This window comes from Gnatocerus cornutus, chromosome 5, assembly GCF_029298725.1.
Source record: "Gnatocerus cornutus isolate USDA-ARS CGAHR chromosome 5, icGnaCorn1.1, whole genome shotgun sequence".
Taxonomy (NCBI): Eukaryota; Metazoa; Arthropoda; class Insecta; order Coleoptera; family Tenebrionidae; genus Gnatocerus; species Gnatocerus cornutus.
The window spans coordinates 16,878,601-16,898,448 of NC_142237.1; the positions used below are offsets into that span (position 1 = coordinate 16,878,601).

The 19,848-nt window shown below is 36.3% G+C and overlaps 1 protein-coding gene across 2 annotated transcripts in view; it reads left to right on the plus strand.

The window, feature by feature from the left end:
• Positions 1-19,848, plus strand: part of LOC148175194 (homeotic protein spalt-major-like) — a 149,741-nt gene that overhangs the window by 89,107 nt on the left and 40,786 nt on the right. The gene's annotated exons all lie outside the window — the stretch shown is intronic.

The window sequence follows — 19,848 nt, forward strand, 5'->3', positions numbered from 1 at the left end:
TCGTGTAAAAATGAGTTGGTTAGTGGAGATCGTAAAGCACCTTGTGACACCTGGAAGGTCGAGCGGCTCCCACGGATCGTCTGCCCCACATTTTATGGTTTGGTTATCGACTTGGACGTCGGAAAGGCGTGAATCCTCTTGTATGTTTGCATTGGACGTGTGTACTTGTGAAATTGCAATATGTCAACGCATACTCGAGGGAAATATTATCCGGCGCGTTTATTGACAGCAGTAGATTGTTTGGCGATCTACTGGCCGCTGGACACCCGCTATAATTCTGCAGGGGACGTCACCGTCCAAAAAGGAATATTTATTTCGTTTCGCATAGTTTTATTTTTATTGGATATTGGATTCGATCGGATGGAAATTGTGATTGCGTTTTTTGCTCGCTTTAATATTATTCCTGTTTACTCCAGGGATTTCTCCATGCATATACACTACGACAATAAAAATACTTTTAATTTCATGTTTAAGCTCGGAGAACATCTCTTGGAAAATCGTTTAGCGTTTCTTCATTTTATTTCAAAAGCTTTTTATTGTACCAAAATCAAACTTTAAAGTTTAAATATTCACTCCATAATTTATGATTTCCGATTGTATTATACAACAAGTCAATTGAATTTCCGATAGTTGTATGTTTTAATGGCTGTGGTATAACTTGAAAAGTATTCAGCCAACGAAATCCTTGTGAAAAATGACGCTCAATTTGAAAGAAATTCCCATGGAAATACCTCTATATGTTATAACTAACTGCACAAGTGCACGTTGTCGAGAATAATAATCACCGATATACAATTATTTTCATTCAAATGCCAAACGTAAACATTTATTATGATGATTCAGACTGAATACACAATATCGTGACAATCGTTTTCCACTTTGATAACCAAAGGAGAATTCAGCACCCTGAAACGCAATTTCAATTTAGATGTGTTTATTAATCTCTCTATCAAAGGGACCAAGTGTAAAAAACAAACAGGGGTCATGTTAGGGGTAAATACGGCTCAAAATTATTTCCTATACACATAAAAGGTGTAACCAATCTGAATATTAAAATGGCAATGCCTCGAGGTTAGGGGAAAGTCCGTCTGATTGAGGGTGGAGCGCTTTGTCATATGCAGCTTCCCATAAATGTAACACTTTATTCATCAACTTGTTCAGATTATTACGGGGGAGGGCCAGCTGCCGAGTGCATTTTTATGCTTTTTATCAAATTGATTTCACGGACTAATCCTCATTTACATAGGCTGATGTCACATCACTGCGAATTAGCATGACAATTAGCCATGAAGAAACTCGTTCATTTTTGCAACTAGATGGGTAATATGATAGCGCATAGTTGCCTTTTAATGAGCATTTTGCCCCGTAATTCCGCCTTAAATCTGAGTGTGTCAGAGCTTGTACACGACCCCGTCGGACCCGTCATAATCTGATTCCCCAGAGAGCCAGTAGCATAAATATTTTATGGATTTACGTTGTTCAGTGCATTATACTTATCGTGTTTGCTATTTGATCTGTTGTGATGTTGGAGACACTTTTCGGAGCAGTCTCGGTTTTCCCACAACTGACTCTAATCGTGAAATGCAGGGAAATTTAAAAACAAAACCATTTCAGCAGGAAATTCACTGCAGTTGAGAGCAGCGTGGTAATTCGGTAGAAGTCGCTGATAAAAGATCAGGACCGGCTGCTAGGATCTTCACGAGTATCTTTTTGATCGAGGCTTTCACGATGTAACAAATCGGGAGTCATACATCGGCAATTTCTTTAAGGTTCCCGCGGGAGAGCCGGGTCCGAGAGCTGGACATCAGCGTATTCTCTTTATGTCTTCAGGAAATTATACCTTATGCGCTCCCCCCAACTCGGGCACGTAACTTGCACTATACCGCCTGATTTCATGTCGTCTACTTCAGCTTAGACGTTACTTTATTACAGAAGAGACGAACGAATTTACTTTGCTCTTAGAACATTTCTGTATCATACTTTGAATGTAATCTAATTTTTTTAATCGTCTAGTTGGTTTAACAGATCAACTCAGTTGTGCGATCTCTCAAGTTTATCTTGGAAACGAAGTGTTAATTGGCAGGAAGAGTGAGCTCTTATTTTGATTTAGTGAAGGATGAAAACCTTACAAAACTGCTGGAAGAACGCGTAAGCGGCAAGGAACATTTTTAATTTTCTCCTGTTCAGTGAATAACAAAAATACCCGGAGGCAAATTTTCAACATCAGCATATTTCTTAATGGATGTTTAAGGAACTTTGCGATGTTTAAAATTCAAATGAAATCAGATCCTTAATTAACCGTTCTCGTTGTTTTAATTTTTGATGTACCTTATTACAAAAAATAGATTAATTAAATCCTCGAAAAAGTATGTAACATAATGCTTCATTCTAATTCAGTACTAATTATCTCCCGAAATCTATAAATTATTTAACTATTCACATTTAAATTAATTAGTCTGATTAAAATATATGAGGGAATAGAAGCACGCAAAAAGTTCTGCTATCTCCACAAAACTCACCAGACACGTCCAAGTGTGAAGCAATAACACCGAATTCTATCAACCATAAAAGGGGGTTTAATTGTGGCCATCTTGCCGTGATTGGAACATTCGGGGGGTTTCAGCTCTGACTAAGACGTCTTCCTCGAGATGAGATCAGATAGACACAACTCTGTAATGCCCTCTATAGGCTCGAGGGAATCTGATAATTGTTGACTTATAGACCTGTCGGTCAGTCTGTCTGCTTTGTACTTTACTGCAATTAAACTTTGATCTAATATAGATGTATCTCATTTACTGCAATTCTTTATCGACGGAATCAAGTTATCGATAACGATATAAGTGCAACCTTTCTAATTACTATTACTTTATTTACTATTACATTAAACATGTCTTGTACTCGAATACTTGTTAGTGTGATTTTATGTCTTTGAAAGTCACATAAATATTGTTCACGTCCCACGCCTTCATCGGGCTTCAAGAAAAAGAGTTTTTGTTTCAAAATGTAATTAATTGTTTTTGTTTACATTTACTTCAGCTGAACTAAGATGGTATTTAACATTTAATTAGTTTAAATTATAATTTTTTAAACTCAGCAAGGTATGCTCTATAGTTTTGGACTAAAGGGTTGGAGAAAACCAAAAAATGTTGGTTGGTTTCATGGTATCAGCAAATTAGGATAAGTGAACGTTTGATATCGCTGGTATGTTGCAAACATCAAAGTGTAGAGCTACCACTAAATAATATAAAGTTAATTTTTGAACCACCCCGCTTTAATTAAATAGCTCGTTGTTGCATTAATTTTTTTCTTCTTAATGTGTTTGATTTATTGGGCAACAGCTCAGCTTTTGTCTCTGTATGTTTCAGATGATGAAGCCAAATTAGGGTATGTGGTGGAAAATCGATTACCGCATGCCAGCATTCATTTTGATCGTACTTTCCTTTCTAGGTAGCTGAGCCATATTTTGCCAGAGTCTCCCGAGTAATATTCACATCTCCTCCACTGCCAGAGCGACGCTTTATGCCTGTCTATCGCCATTCGTTATCAATGATTATAGTCTGTCGATATCGACGCCGTATAGAAAACGTCGAGTATTTCGCCTTGAAAGTGGAAGTCTTAATGCCATACGATTGTCTCTACAATCCAGTAGCAGTTTGCACGATTCCGATTAGGGTCACAACAATAAAGCTACCTCAATATCGAGCTTTGGGTGTTTCGTATTACTGCATAAAACGGAAATAAATTTGAGGTAAATATTTGGAATGCAATTTTATCGATGGAATGAAATCGTTCGGTAATGGGCAGTGAAATTTGGCGCCCTTAATTATGCAAAACGTGGAACTATTAAAATGGAAATATTTTTAAGTTGCTATAAATGGGGACGATAAGCAATAAAGCTGAAATGACGACATTTATATTAGTGCATTTTATATGAAAACGGTCTGAATATCCATTCCAGTGAGATTACGTTGATGAAAATGTAGAGCCATCGTAGCGCAGGATCTATTAATTAAATATGCAGTAAACATGAAATTCATCGTAAAGTGTCGTTTGCAAAGATTATATCCGCGCCGTGTATTCGACGTGGCGGCCCTCCGCCAGGGGGCGGTGCAGCATATTAACTAGCAAGGTGCGAGGCAGAGAGACATATCTCAGTTCACATAAAGTGAATCCTCAAGCCGTTTTGTCGGCAGTTTATGCTTGGAAATGCAAAACCCCGACTGTTTTACATTTCAGTAAGCTCATATTTAATGGCGGAGTCTGTGAACTATATTCCCCCGGATCGGGCCGCATATGCTTCCCCTCCGTATACCAGATTTAGAGCAGCTTAGATTTTATGGAGCAAATGAAATTACATTCCCCTTTAAAATATGATGAGCTCTCCCGATAATGAAACCGACTCAATCTCGGGATATCGGAGATACCGCCTGCCTGTCTCGCGCAGCTTTTGCTCGCCGCCTCCGACCACCTCACCACCCTCGCTCATTACACAATCACGTCGCACCACCTTAAGATACACGGCGACGTACGACGGCTGCCAATCATAACAAGCACTTACTGATTGCGAATTAATCCCGAAAGAAATGAGCTTCTTAATCTTGGGTTACCGGGGGATTAATAGGAAACTTTGACGTACTTTGCTGGTAATAAATTAATCAATATTCTTCGAAGTGATCGGAGCTGATGTGACTGTGACGAATATTTCTAATACGATACATTAATTAAAGCAGGCTACCAACAATACTCGTTAAATTAAGAATCTAAGTATTAAATTACGACATGTGCTGTCCAGTTCAGAGCCCTTTTTTACACTAAATTTATTCGAAAGTACGGCACAGATTTATTAGGTATCGTTTGAAGTTTCCTGTTTAGTAAGAGATTTTATTTGTAGTTCAACGTTCTGTTTTAATTACGGAGAAATTAATTAGAAATTTGTGGAAAGCTTATTACGCTTTAAATGTTGACAAATACTGGATGTACATACTTAACGCATTAATTTATTTGATTGACAGTTTTAATGGACGCTCATAGAATATTAATTTTGGAGTGTCAACGTCAATTACTATTAATTTGATGGCCCTAGGTAAACAAATCAAATTATTAAGATTAACGCCAATCAAGATTTTAGCAATGAAGTGAGAGGTGGTTAACTGTACATAGACTTCAATGGTCGGCAGCCCTTAATCCAAGCAGTAAGACAAGCTAACAATCCAAAACTCGACTAAGCTCAGAGCGTTGGTCGCTGATCCGGTCGAGTTAGGGCTCTCAGAATTGCAACTGCGGCTCTACAGATAACACCTCAGATCATAGAATGTTCCAAATTGTTTTCAAAACAACTATTATATACCGTCAATCCGAATTAAGACAGAGAATCCTGCACGAGTTCAATAAAGTGGTCCGTCGAGATCCTTTACTGTCAGAAGTTAGATGCTATAAAACCATATAAGGTTCAGAGTTTGTAATAATAGCCCCCGAAAGATTCGATTTTTTTTTCAAGACTTATGGAACAATATCGTAAATGAAGTTTGGTTACGTGGGATGTAGGAATAAGGAAAGCATCAAACATTTACTTGTTTTATATTCACAGTGTGACGTGCGTAGGTAAATTTTATAACCAAAGAACGGAAATGAGATACAGAATTTAGAACACCTTTGTTTCTCGTAAACATTTTATTGAAAAAATACACATATGCTCGTGTATAAAGTCAAAGAACGGGAAGTAAATTATTCCGTTCTCCAACCCTTGAAGATTATCTCAGATTTAACTTATTTTATCCTTTAGAGGTAGATACTTTTTGAATTTAAGATCTTTTGGATGCCGCCAGGCAGAATTCTGTGTTGATTTCTAATTAACGGACTTAATGGAGTTAAGAGAAACGCACATCATTTCATTACCTCGACTCCTCTGTTGATCATCTTTTCAGATGAAACTAATTAATTAAGTAATTAGCGACTAAATTATCTATAGCATTGCATCGTTAGCTTTTTTATTACTCGCGTTTTTTACTCTTTCTACAAAAAGAATTCGGTTCGTTCCACGGGGTTTAAACCGTTTAAATTAATACAAGTATAAGCTTATTTGAATTCATTATTACTCTGAAAGTGTATTCTCTGATATTAATTGGTGTAGACGGACGTCAGAACGAGAACTGTAATCAGTGTCAATCAACATCCAATAGCTCTGACAGGCTATGTATCGGAGATACTGACAGTTATCACAGGGAAAAATGTATAGGGTTATTCTTCGCATTCCACCCTTACTATATGGTACGTATGTAGAATTTAAATTGAAAAAAATATTGCCCGACAGACCCTTCGCTGACATGTTCAACATTCATTCTCAGGACGATTATATACATTGCAAATTTTTTTGCTGTTAGGTACTTTAATTTTCTTGACACTTAAATTACAAACATGTCAGTGGATAATGGGAATGAACTAAACCGACAATACCGGAAAATTATTGCATTTATTTCTGTCGTCATCTCCACCATCACACGAATGACTTTTAGAGCAATTTTGGTATATTATATGTGTCTTTATTAGATTTTGACAAGATTTTAGAAATTAGAAACAAAAATTCTGTGCAACAAAGTCTCAACTGTAAAATTTCATTAATTATAGATTAGATAACATTATTTTTGTGCGCTTCCGTAATTTTTCATGGCATTTGCGATACTCACTTGCGGCATGACAGTCATCTTTTGAAAGTCAAATGTGACATTTAGAATACTTCGTTTTATTTTGCTAGTTAGCATCACTGCATAAATGTTAATTTCCGTGGAATGTCAAACAAGAAGTGTCACATTTGTCATATTGGTAATTTTGCAATTAGTAAAAAACTTGACATTTAGTTGTGGAGCCATCTATTAGTCAAACTTGACATGTATCTACTACAGGTATCTGACTTATTCCCTTCAATTTTAAAATTGCTCCTTTGTAAGTTGAGAATTTATTTTCAAACAAATATTCTCGTGACAAATAAGGAAATTGGAGAAAATATTTTTGCAAAAATATTTGCAAAGAAATTTTAAAACATGTAAAAATTCACAAATCGTTCTCTAAACGGCAACATCCGCAACCTCAGTTGAGAAAATATTTTATTACTAGTTTTTCTCAGACGAATTTTTCTCGGAAACTTACTGGTGGAGATTATCTTTTGTATTACAGAATAGATCTAACCTTAAGCTAAAATTTGATATCAAATAGTCGTAGAAAAAAATTATTTACACTGACGAAAAATCAGTTTTTTTGCGCTTCCGTATGACTTTGTAAAAATTGAGATTGCGGTAGTTGCCGCTTAGACGACGAAATAATTTCACAATTTTGCGCAGTAACAATGCCGCAAGAGAAGAGAATAAACCCCCAAACCGCTGATTTTGGAAGTTAGCGAAAAGGAAAAAAAATTCTGTATCAATTTTGTGACAAATCTTGAACGTCGATTTGAAAGAAAAATTCTCAAATTTTTACGAATAAAAAATGTAATCTTGTCAAACCGCCTTTAGAAAAGTTTCAGCAAAAATTTACAGACGAACGAAATTCTGATATTTGAATTTAAATTAATTTTCAGTTGTTCGATATAAATGTGGTTACCTATTTCCCTAAATGAGAGAATGACTTTTCGAATTCAAATCAAAAGTAAAAATAAATAACAATTAATTATCGCCGTACAAAATTTTGTGTTTAACATGCCTTGAAAATGCTTTGGACATGTTCAGAAATTGAAATCTTCACTCTCTGGTGTGGGACGCATTTCCAAAAGAACATTTTCTAACTTGGTGAAACAAATGACTATTATTTTACAAATAATTCATAAGAGTGACAATTTTCGACAAATCTAAAATCCAAGGAACCTAAAAGATCTAAAGAATGAAAACAACTTCAGACCTAAAGAAATGATTTTTAAAATTAGGGAATCAAAGATCTAGAGAATCGAATGGAATCAAGAATCAAAGGAATTCGATGCAAATATTCGATGGAATTATTTAAAGAATCTGACACAGTTAGGTAAGTAATTTAAAGAAAATTCAAAAGGATCTGATCTGCCATCCGATTTAAATTTCAGGAATCAGCATATTTTTTAATTTTCTTACTCTCAAAGTTGAAAATCCACAAGAACAAAAATTGAGATTATTGATCATCTGGAATTGGAAGAATTGAACCTTAGCAGCACACTTTAAAGAAGAAAAAAATAATCAAAACTGCAAACAAAATTTGGCTTTTAAAAACTACTTTTAATAGCATTTCAATTGCAGATATCCACGTGTAGTAAAGAAGATAAGAAATTTATGATTTTCTTCGATCCCACAGTAACCTTGCTTATAATTACAAAAAAAATGTAAATTGAATGTGGAGTGTATGCAAACGCGCAGAAAGCTTTGATCGAAATTGCAGTTTATTGTCCCTGTTGAGTTCTTAACTATCACCATATTCATTCATTCATTCCTGAAGCTGACATCGTCGTAATAGCCGGCACATCCAGCATCCTCTAATTGTAGCAATAAAGTAACATACTTGCATATCTCAGTACAAACGCGCTTGTTTTGTGGAAAAAAGGTTGATATTTATATGCGACACGCTGAATATAAACATGAAATACCAACAAGACTGGTGACGAAAAAATCGCATACATATAATTTGAAATTCTTTTATTTTATGCGCCAGAGAATAATAACGCGGCTGCCGCGAATAGTTTTGCGAAATTTACGCCGCGCGCGGGTTTCATCTCATTGTTCTCGATGAATATGCTAAGCGATTCGCTGGAATGCGACCGATGTTCTTCCATGCAGGATTTCTAAATCTAACTTTGCTTTCATATGAAGGAATTATAATGGTAGAAGGGATTTTAACGAAACTATTCTAATTATTCTTCTTTGAGGGCTGCGCGCCGCTCTAGAACTGTAATCTCGTCATTATAAACAATATGATGTTACAATTGATTGTTTAGAGCTGTCAAATTTAGGAAATTTCCCAGGATACTTGGAATATAATTTGTGCCGAGATTTGATATGGAAACGACCTCGTGTCAAAGAAAGAGCCTACGAAAAAGAAATCATAATTAAATAAATTATGGGTAATAAAATTATGTAGTCGCGCGATGAGCCTAAAATGATGTTACGTGGTGTCCATCACTTGTCAGCGAAGAGTTACTAATTTTTGTATCATCCATAACACATTAATAGCTTAATAAGCATTTATCCGAAAATTCGTCAATTATGGTGGGCTTAAAATTGAACATGAGCGTCATGAAAAGTATGAAGTAATAGCCGGAAGCAGTTTCAAATCTGAGAATTAAGGGGGACGGCTTCTAATTGGCACAGTGTGCCACCCCCATCCCAAGGTCGAGACTATTGTACGTGGATTAAGGATCAGGTTATGACCCTGCTCGCCAGTGACTAGCTCGAGTTTCCTCAGCTCTATCATTATATAAATACACCACTGGGAACTCTGGCATATCCCAGCCTGAGCTGTCACTCATTTATCTAAGACACCCCACTATTTAATCACTGCTATCATTATTGTTGTTCTTCGGCGAGATGCGTAATCGTTACTTAATGATTACTGTCCATCAGACAGTGGATTTTGTGCTCTGGAGGTTAATTGTCCTTCTTATAAACAAAAATAGCCATCAGTCCGAAGATCAAATCGAATCTATTAGCTTTAGATCCGAAGTTGGTTAATCTCGGATAGTCAAACTTGGCGTGGTGGGCCAAGAACTTCATTAATCTACAGGATACAATTAATGGTCGAATTGCTATACTTAGTTGCGAATTTAATTGGGAACAAGTTTACGTTCCAATAAGGATTATCAAATTTTGGTCTTAAACCTTCAAAAGCGCCTAACACGTCCCATTAATTCCTATTTGAACAGACGTACTTGTGGAAGATGGAACCACTGTTACGAGAAAAATATTCTTTAGACCCTTGTAATCCCACGAGGTGACAAAGTGTCGGCCACTTTTGGATTTTCAAAATATGCCGCCCCACAAAGGGATTATGTCTAAGTATGGATTCAGACCATGTTTGTAAACTTTTTCCGATATGATCCCTCGTTAATATCCTCATTGTGGTTGCTCACATTTCCGAATTCGACACAAACTTTGCTATTCTTGCCACAGTGGAATGTCGAATAAAAAATCAAATAAAAACCTTATTAGCCAGTGATTTATTCCGGTCATAAAACAATATAAAATTTCCAAAGACGGTCGTTCTCAAATTTATTGTTTTAATTATTAGGTCCCACGAAAGCTATTAAGCCAGTTAGAAATTCTCTTTTTTAACAATCATTAAGAAATTTACATAAATACTTAGTAGAATAGCTTTTATTTACGAATTTCAAGATACAGCAGGAAAACTTTAATAAATTCAAATTGGGAGCGCATCTTCAACTCGAACGGTATTAAACAAAAGTTTTGGGATCTTATCTTAATGTTATGCAGTTAATTAATACTCAAATTACCTAAACATAGCTCTAATTATGGATAAATATTCTTAAAAATACCCTCTTTAATTACCTTCATCGGTCTTTCCGCTCGATCCCTCCAGGAACTTTACACCGAGGGTTCTGACTAAAAAACATCCGACTTGATCGGGATTTTAATCACGCGCATTAATTAATCGAAATAAACCTGAAAAGGAATCAACGGAAAAGCATCATCTCAAGACATTTTTGAAATTCAGGTACAGTCGTCGCGACGCTGACAAATGCGGCCGATATTCGATTGACTTCTCAACCTGACTGCTACTTTAATATGACCACAGTTGAAATGTCGCACTGACATCACTTTATCTAAAGCAGTCTGCCAAGAAATGTTATTCATATTGTTATTTGTAACTTTGTCTGTGGTGTCCTCTTCGTTTCTTTGGCTCATGAAATGTTTTGCTAGTCGAAGTGGTTGATTTGGAAATGTGTAAAATAATTGCACGTTTGTTAGCGTCTCTGGTTTAATTTAGAAACCTCACTAGAGTAATAAAAAACAGAAATGAATGGCCGTGTGGTGGCAGAGTAAGAATCAACCAACCAGTCGTATTCGAAGCACTCTTGGGAATATCTAAACACACCGGTTGCATATTGCGGTGAATTAAAAAAAAATATTTTTCTAAATAGGGAATAAAATCCAAAGCAGGTAATAATGAAAATATCCAACAATAAAATTGTAAATACCGTCTCTTCGGGCTTTGAGTGTCACCGCTGTATATGCCTATCTGGACATTAATGGGGAGAACGAGACAAGAACGTTAATAACCTTTTTAATGCCTATTTCGAATTGTTTTTACATTTTTTATCGTTATCTCGCCGATGATAAACAAATACAATCAAACTTATCTCGATTCCATTGATCGCATCGTTTTTTGCCGGATAGCGAAGAAGGTTTATGTAAATAGGCTTATTCTTGCTTTTTAATTAATTCATAGCCGATTCATGAAGGAGTCGAACACAGAAACTTCAAAATTAACAAAAAATTTAGATAAGAAGACATTTGGAACGACCGAAATTCAGGTGTGTTAATTCGAAAAGCAAGTGCCTTATTGCATGGAAAGGTTATATTCAGACTCCATCTCCATGTTTATGCTGATTTTGAAATATATACCTTCAGTCAGAGTGTGGTGGAAATAAACAGGCGTTGATATCAGTTTTGATCTAAGAATATTCCAGTAAATAAATTATGAGGCAGTACATAGACGCATAGATATGCATGCACAGTCCGAGATCTGCTTTCCGGGAAAGTCAGAAAGCCTATCCAACGTCTGTTGCTGGAAACTGTCAATTTACCGGATGCGATAAGAGAGGAATTGACGAATGTGATTAGGCGAAGGCACCTGAGGTGCTCCAAGGATCATGAATGCGGCATTGTCCTGTGCCGGTTATATTTACAAGGGCGGTGTGTTTAAAGATCACTCTGATGGCTAAGTATGGTGTGACAGAAAGACACGCGCTCACTGAGATTATTGCATGTCCATATTCCGACACCGAGGCACAATGAAAGCCTTTAAATAACGTGAAACATTAAGGAATTCGTTAGTTCATTTAAGATTGGAGAGAAAACGGTATAAATTATGTTGATTTTTCGCTAAACCCGCAGTTCAATTAAGCGGATTCTCTGCAAAAATGCCTAAATATCCGTCTCTAATTATAAGAACAAGTCCTGATTGTTCCATATCTAATAGAGGAGATAATAACAGCAGTGGTGTTTGCGTTGGCTTCCCACTCACGTCCCAACATGGTCTCATAAATTATCCCAACATCGAATGGTCATTAATGCGTTGGGTGGCACTACAGTGTGGTCCATGAGACTTACGCACGACAGTCAACATTTCGCCTTATTTTGCAGTCTCGGCTTAAATTTATTAAAAGGCCATAATAGAGCAAAGCACGAGGACTAGGGAGTACTCAACACTACCTTTAAGCATATTTAATGAAATCAAGTGTATGTATGTACCTGTTTAAAAGTACCTACATAAATGTTGGCGTAGTCATGAGTAAACAGCTTACAGAACAGTAACGAAACCACTATAAACATAAGCTTTCAGTAGAACAGGAGAACAGACCACATATATAATGACTAGAGCGCCACTAAGGCAGCTTTAACTGTACCAACCAGACAGCAGTCAGAACTACAAGCTCGCTAATTATACCGAAACAATATTATGTGCAACACAAGGGATTAATTATCCTCAATACACAGAGAGGGTGTATTAGATATGTGAGGATTCACTGCTTCATGGTCCATGGATTTATAGTGCAAGCTTCTATTAACTAACCAGTGCAAGGAGCTACGATCAAACCGAGAAAACTGCAATCACTGCTCATCAGCTCCAAAAGCTCCGTTTCTGGACCAAAGGTGTTTATGTCGTTATTATCTCCTTATGTGATATGGTGAAACTTGAGTAGGTGTTTAGTAAAGTCGGTAGTCGCATAGCGGGACAGGTGGATATATTATCCTATGCACGCTGGGTACGGGCCCACCAGAAGTGCGACATGAAATATACATGTAAACACAATAATAACAAGCCCCGTTACTGATAATATTGTATGTGTTTGTATGTTTTTAGCCCAAATACCGCATCCGAAATAGGTAAATGCACGTGCGTTCTTGATTATAGCTACGAGCAGTGAAATTCCAATAAACTATTAGTAGACGACGTGTGCATAGACAAGTTAGACCATGATGTTTTATTGCATTTATAAGTTAAGTACATATACAGAAAACTATGACTTTTTTACAAGACGGAGTCACTTTTATGAACATCGCTGTCGTATTAACGAGCTGATTAAACGGGAATGCACAAGAGGATTCTGTACTATCTAAGAGAAATTTATTGGTTTATGACAGCTTGCGATACAAGTGAAGAGTTGATTTTATACAACATTTGGACCGCATATGTGCAGAGAAATGTGTGCTTTAATTTTAATGGGGTTTACAGATTCGTGGCGTAATAATTAAAACTCAGACCACGAAGAAAATCGGGATTTCCAGAAAAATTCCGTTGTACATAAATGGTTCTGTAACATGTAACGTTTTAATGACGCTATAATAGTGTTATTTCCATTGTTTATTTACGCAGATCAAAGCTTACCGAACACCTGGATATTTTATTATAATTGTAACGAACTCCTACAACTCGTGATAGACGCAATATTTTAACGCATTAATACAATGGTTTCGCGTGTAAACATTTCTGTGTTGAATCACAATTTATTTTTCTTTGTGAAATAATTAATGACGCAAAAGCCACCCATTTTTCCCGTGTATCGAATTACACAGTCTATATAAGTGTTTAATTGTATTTCCTTGCACAGCGGTTTTAATAACAATAATATGTAATTATTTAGTTAATTCAAAGTAGATACACTCACATTGTGGTTAGTGACAAACACCTGCCAAACATAAATAAATAGAGAATGACCAACGTGCTTGAAATTTCCTATAAGTTCTCATCATAAAATATAAGTTTTTACATAATGTTTACCAGGTACGGATTTGTGGTAATTTGTTACAGTTTGAGATTAACTGCCACCGAAAATAACCCGCTCATGTTCATGGTGTCGAGATTTCATCCTCGGAAATGATGAATAATAACTAGACAACTAGTGATATTTTTGTGACATGGTGAAACGAACCTTTGACAGGTTTATTGCCTCGACTAAACATCATTTAAATTCGAACGTTGTATCATCTCTCAAACTTGCTCTGTGTTTGTGTTGTTCGACATTCCGTCGTCGCATCCAGATGCATTGTGTTATTTGCATCGTTATTTTTTATAGCAATTACGCACCAAGTACGTGTTTGAAGGAGTTAATTTCGTAACAAATGGAAGAATTCAACAGCTTGTTTAAATAAACCGTTTTGGATCGGAAATGAAATTATTTAATTTACCTATTCGAAATCAATAAATAACTCTAATAAATACATCGGTTTAAATAGAAGCGTTGAATAAAACAATGTAACTGAACTGGATATTTATACAGACAAAAATAATAATCGCAGTTTTTCTCTTCGGCATAATTGCCCCGAACAGGTTCAATTTACGTCGTGTTCTCATAGTAGCGTGGTTCATCTTTATCAAACCCAAGAACACATTCATAGTCACAAACGTGAATGGACAAACAAGTCGACCTACGCCGGCCGAAATTTAAAACCTCACATTTTAAATGATAGTGCCTTTTCGGCTCATTATTAAACGTCGCATGTGAACGGATGAAACAAAGGGTTCATATATGTTTATTAGGGTCGACCGCTATAAATTAACATTGATTAGGATTTTGTGTGATTATATCTGATTGTCTCCAGAACGAGCCATAAATAATGGCCAATATACCTGCACCGGCCCTGCTTCTGATAAAACAGGGAAAGCAAAACGCTGTCTCGAATCGCAATAGTGACGACGGTAAATTGAGCCAGAGTGGACAGCTCTTCTTTGGGAGATTTTTAAATTTATTTTACTACACACGTCGAAAAACCCAACACTGATTCCGTGACCGAAGATATCTATCGATTAATTCATTTGGATGTCATAATTGATGGGATGCATCAAGTGATTACACTAAAGGCTCGTCATGCAACATGCAATTTCCCAAAAGAAAGGAACTCGCTCTTTCGGCAAAGGTCAACACTTCCACTATTTTCACAAAAAGACATTGTAAAAGCCAAAGCAAACACCTCTGGACAGTGAATTGTATATTTCTTTAACCATTACAAATCTGTAAATTGTAATTTCATACTCGTAAACTTTTTATGGATATATTGATGCAATAAAAATATTCTCTTCAAACTTAAAAAAATCTCCAAAGCTGTTTAGACAGCTATGCAAAAAGCCATTACGTGGTTGTCATCTTCACTCGTCGCCACAATAACTTCTCGAATATGATATAAAATTTATTTTTAGTTTTTTACAACTAAATTATTCAAAACTGAACATCGTAAATCTTTCTGTTCTGTTTTTACAGATACAACCTTGGAAAGAATAAACGTGGTTTGAATGAATAGAAAAATGGATCGACGGTTTCGAATTTATTATTCATTCTTTGATCGCAATCGTCTGATCGTAGATAGATAAGTAATAATACGTAGCTAACTCTGAAATATCTGTCAATTAAATTATAATTATCACAAGAGTAGGTAAACTGAACCAACTCAGTAGTTTTGCCAAAATCTTTTTCGAGGTAAATTTTGCTTATTTTCTAAATTTTTGACGGATTCTCAGAACTATTTTACGTAAAATTAGACCAACAGGCAAATCGGATCCTACCTGAATTTTCTACCCATGTCTGTGAAAGACGAAATTTGCCAAATGTATTTGAGGATTAGCACGAAAGTATCTATTTCAGAACGACAGCATATTTATTTGACCCAGTTGTTGGACGAAAGGGTGATTTTAAGGGATTGCGTTCGGACTCCAAAGAAAAGTACCCATTGTCACACTTTCTAAAACCCCAGCAGATTATTTACGACGAACTTTTAACAAAAGCACACAGAATTAAAGTAACTGCACGAAACCACGTTTTGTGTCTTTGAATATAGAGAGATACGTCACAAAAACATGTTTTTTCTGGACAATTATTGCATAACAGAATTGCAGTGGTTGATCAGTTAATTGAAAGTACAAAGTAAAAGTTTTTTGTTCTAATTACTAAGCTTTGAGCTAAAACACCGAATTCCAATTTCTCTAATGTGTCTGAACACAGAAATAAATAAAACCACCAAGAAGTATCGCTAGTGATCTACCATCATACCATAAAAACTATAAACAGTTATAACATCAACAACCAGCTCTACTAATCAATTACAGGCGGTTGATCAATTAGACTCGCAATTATTTGATGATTTATCAGGTAATCAAATTAATTTTTAGGTTTGTTTAATTGATTGTCAAACTTACTTTTATTGTTATCTAATTCAACTCTTAATATTAAAAAAATATATTTTTAATTTATACAACCTAAATACCAAACAGTAATAAAAAGTATTACATAAATTTTTATTTTTAATTACAAAGTTGGTGTAATCAATCCAGTCCTTTCTGTTTACTTTATATTTCAGCAGACATAACATGATGTGGCAGAATTTTTTACTTGGGTATATTATGGGAAAAAAGTTACGTGACGTTAATTTTGCCGTTATCAGTATGCAAGGTAGCATTTAACTCGTATCAATAGAAATATGAAGATAAATTTGCTACTAACATTACCATACAAGAGACATAACATGATTAACAGTCGACGTCAGTACCTTCAGTTTTTTACGATTCATAGGTCAAATTGTTCGCTTTTATCTTCAATTTAACAAAATCTACTCTTTAATTTAATTGATTTGGAACGTCTTAGACTATAAATCTTCAGTTGCCAGAAATTCAAAACTAATTCTCAAAACTTGCCATAAACTTTAATTTGTTTATGGTTATTTGTAAATTTCAAATTTCGAGTTGATTTACGGTTTAATGCGTTGTTTATTGGCGCTTGATAGCAAACGTCAAAAATTTTGCTGCGCCATTCTACCACTTAAAAATTTGCCGCATTTTAATTGCGTCTAATTTATGAGCCCTATTTGTCTCTTTTGGGTAAATGCCCCACATGGTCATCCGTGAATTCGCCCAAGAATTCGGCAAGTCCTTGAGCCTGGTCGCATAAAGGTTGGTGGTTGACAAGCAGCGAGGCGTTGTCACCGTCTGGTAGAAACTGAACAATCTCTTCTAATTGGGCCCCGTCCCGATATAATATAGATTTATGTAGAGTTTTGGACGAAAACTGGATCCGTCTTGGTGATTTGTGGGTCTCCGTCCATCCAAAGACATCTCCAGCCCTACCAATTATTTATAATCCTGATGAAGACAAAAAAGGATGATGCTACAACAGCGGCGGGAAAAATAGCATTTCATCCAGTTTTTCTACCGTCATAACTGGCGGTTATGACGATCTGAAACACGGACACGTGTGTGCTTTGCAGATGATTCGACGGCGATATACACCGAAGGGGCGCATAACTCTTCTCCACAATAGCTCGAAAAACGCATGCCGACCAACTTGTTTTCATATCACCTTGTCGCATCCCCGCATGAATTATTTATTTTGCGCCCAGCCAGACGCAGGAATGCTCCACCAAGTGTGAGAATGGACACCTCGGAGACGACCACCAAATTTTGGTCTTTCGGAAGTTTTTCTGCAAAACTGTTTTTGCTCCGCGTGGATCTGCGTAGATTTTGAATTTTTTCCCGGTAAAGTTGTTGGAATTTTGAACAAGAGGGTACTAACGTTGGATTTCTTGTTGAGCCTAATTGAATGAAACGTTGGCAAATCGATACAAATCTCTGAATTTGCAGGTCACTTGAATTTCCATGTTGGTGTTAGGTCCAGCTCGATCTAATCTACAGCGAGTACTTTAAAATCGTATTATTTGTTGACGCAACGACGCATAAGCATAATCCTGTAGACCACATAGGATTTAGCGATAATGCAGCAGTGTTTACACATGTTATGTCTGAAATGGACGCAGACCGACGCGTTCCCATCGCTGTCATGCCATAACAATAAAGGATTTTAATACCGACTTCCCTCACAATCTCTCCAATAAATCTGTCAACAACGACAACACCGACGACATGCAAATGTTTTTCATATGATATTTGGATATCTATCCTGCTGTCGCGTTACCGATGGACGGGATCTCCCCTAATAAATGCCCATCGGCATCCATGAAAGAAAATACCAACGGTCTCGACGACAGACGCATAATATTCTTATGGAAATATTAATATAGACTCGAGAAGAAAGGACGCATAAATTTTTAATGTGGACGATACCAAGTGACATCCCTGAATAAATTTTTCGGTGAAAATATAACTCAACGTCTGAAATATTTTAACGTTAGCTCAGCGAGCTAAGGACGAATTTTTCTCGTTTCATAATTAATACAGCGCGTTTACAAAATATTCACTGACATGCCTCGTTAGATGTCACGCTTATTATTCGCCTCGCGAGTTGTGCGACCATTTAAGACATGTGTTATGATACATCCTCGACCCCGTAAAAACTGATGTCTACTACTTGCTGCCTGCAGCCTGCTGACAACCTCAATAAATATATTAGATGTTTTGTACCAGCCGTGCCGCAATGCAACCACTGTACTTCGTCGTTGTACTTAATATCACGCTCATTATTTTGATTGATTTGTTGGCAGCTGTCGGTGAGAGCCAGTCTTTAACAAGCTCGAACGCACGGCAAAAATCCAGCAGGAATATCGACAGCAAGTGAGAGACACTTGCCACAATTACTGTACAACTGCCGTGTGGCTATACCTGCAGTTCAAGGCAGGCGGGAGATCCTCGAGACGGAGGATTAGATGTAAAAAGTGGAAGCTCCCGAGGGATAAGGGAGCGGTGCTTTCGGAAATTGGGACATATTTTCCAAAGTATAAGTTGTCATTTTTGATATGAAGTGCGGTATGCTTGGCTTAGGAGGGCTTAAACTAGAAATGAGGGAATAAAGTAGAAACGAGTGACAATGTCTTTTGCTGGATCACGCTTAAATGATTTTAAGATATTTTGCGCCTTTTAGGAGCAACACAAGTCTAATTAATAAGTTAATCCAATTCAGGCGGCGAACTTTAATGTGTCAAACTTGATACAACTTTGGGATTAAACGGACTAACTTTAAAGGCCAAAACCCAATCATTTGATCTCTGCTTTGACCACTGATTTAGGTTTTTCACTACATATTTATTTATGATGTATAATTTTCATAATAATTTCAACCAAGTTTTGTATTTGCTTCATGATTGAATAAATTTGGGTTGAATTTAACAAAGCCAATCTCAGCTTCCTCTTGAAAGTAGAATTACGCCATAGAACAAATAATGACCTTTTTATAATAATTCAAGTACCCGCTAGAGAATTAGTAAAGGAAAGGAAACAATGAGATACGGTTCGATACAACAATGCTTATTGGTATTTACTCAAATTAATTCCAAAGTTGGTAGACATTCCGGTCTTCCTGTTGAAAATTTGATCACTTGCCAACCACAAAAAATAAATTACGACGCAGTAATGAATTTTTTAATTAATAATTATTTACGGTCATTGTGGTGGAAACCTTCACCATTTTCCGAAAGGATATATCTTGAAGGAATCTTCTGTTTACTCTAACGAGGTGTCTGTGTTAATTAGTAATGTTTGAGGGCTCCTCGAAAGTCAGTGATTTATGAGAATGGGTTTTTCTCTTGGACATCATCTTCAGCGTGGTTTTTAAATATTCCAAGAGTTTTTTAGTGTCGGTTGTTTGGTACTGCGAATGGTTGGGTACGACGTCGTCTTCGAGGAATAGTGTATGAGAATCTTGGTGAAATACTCCTCCAA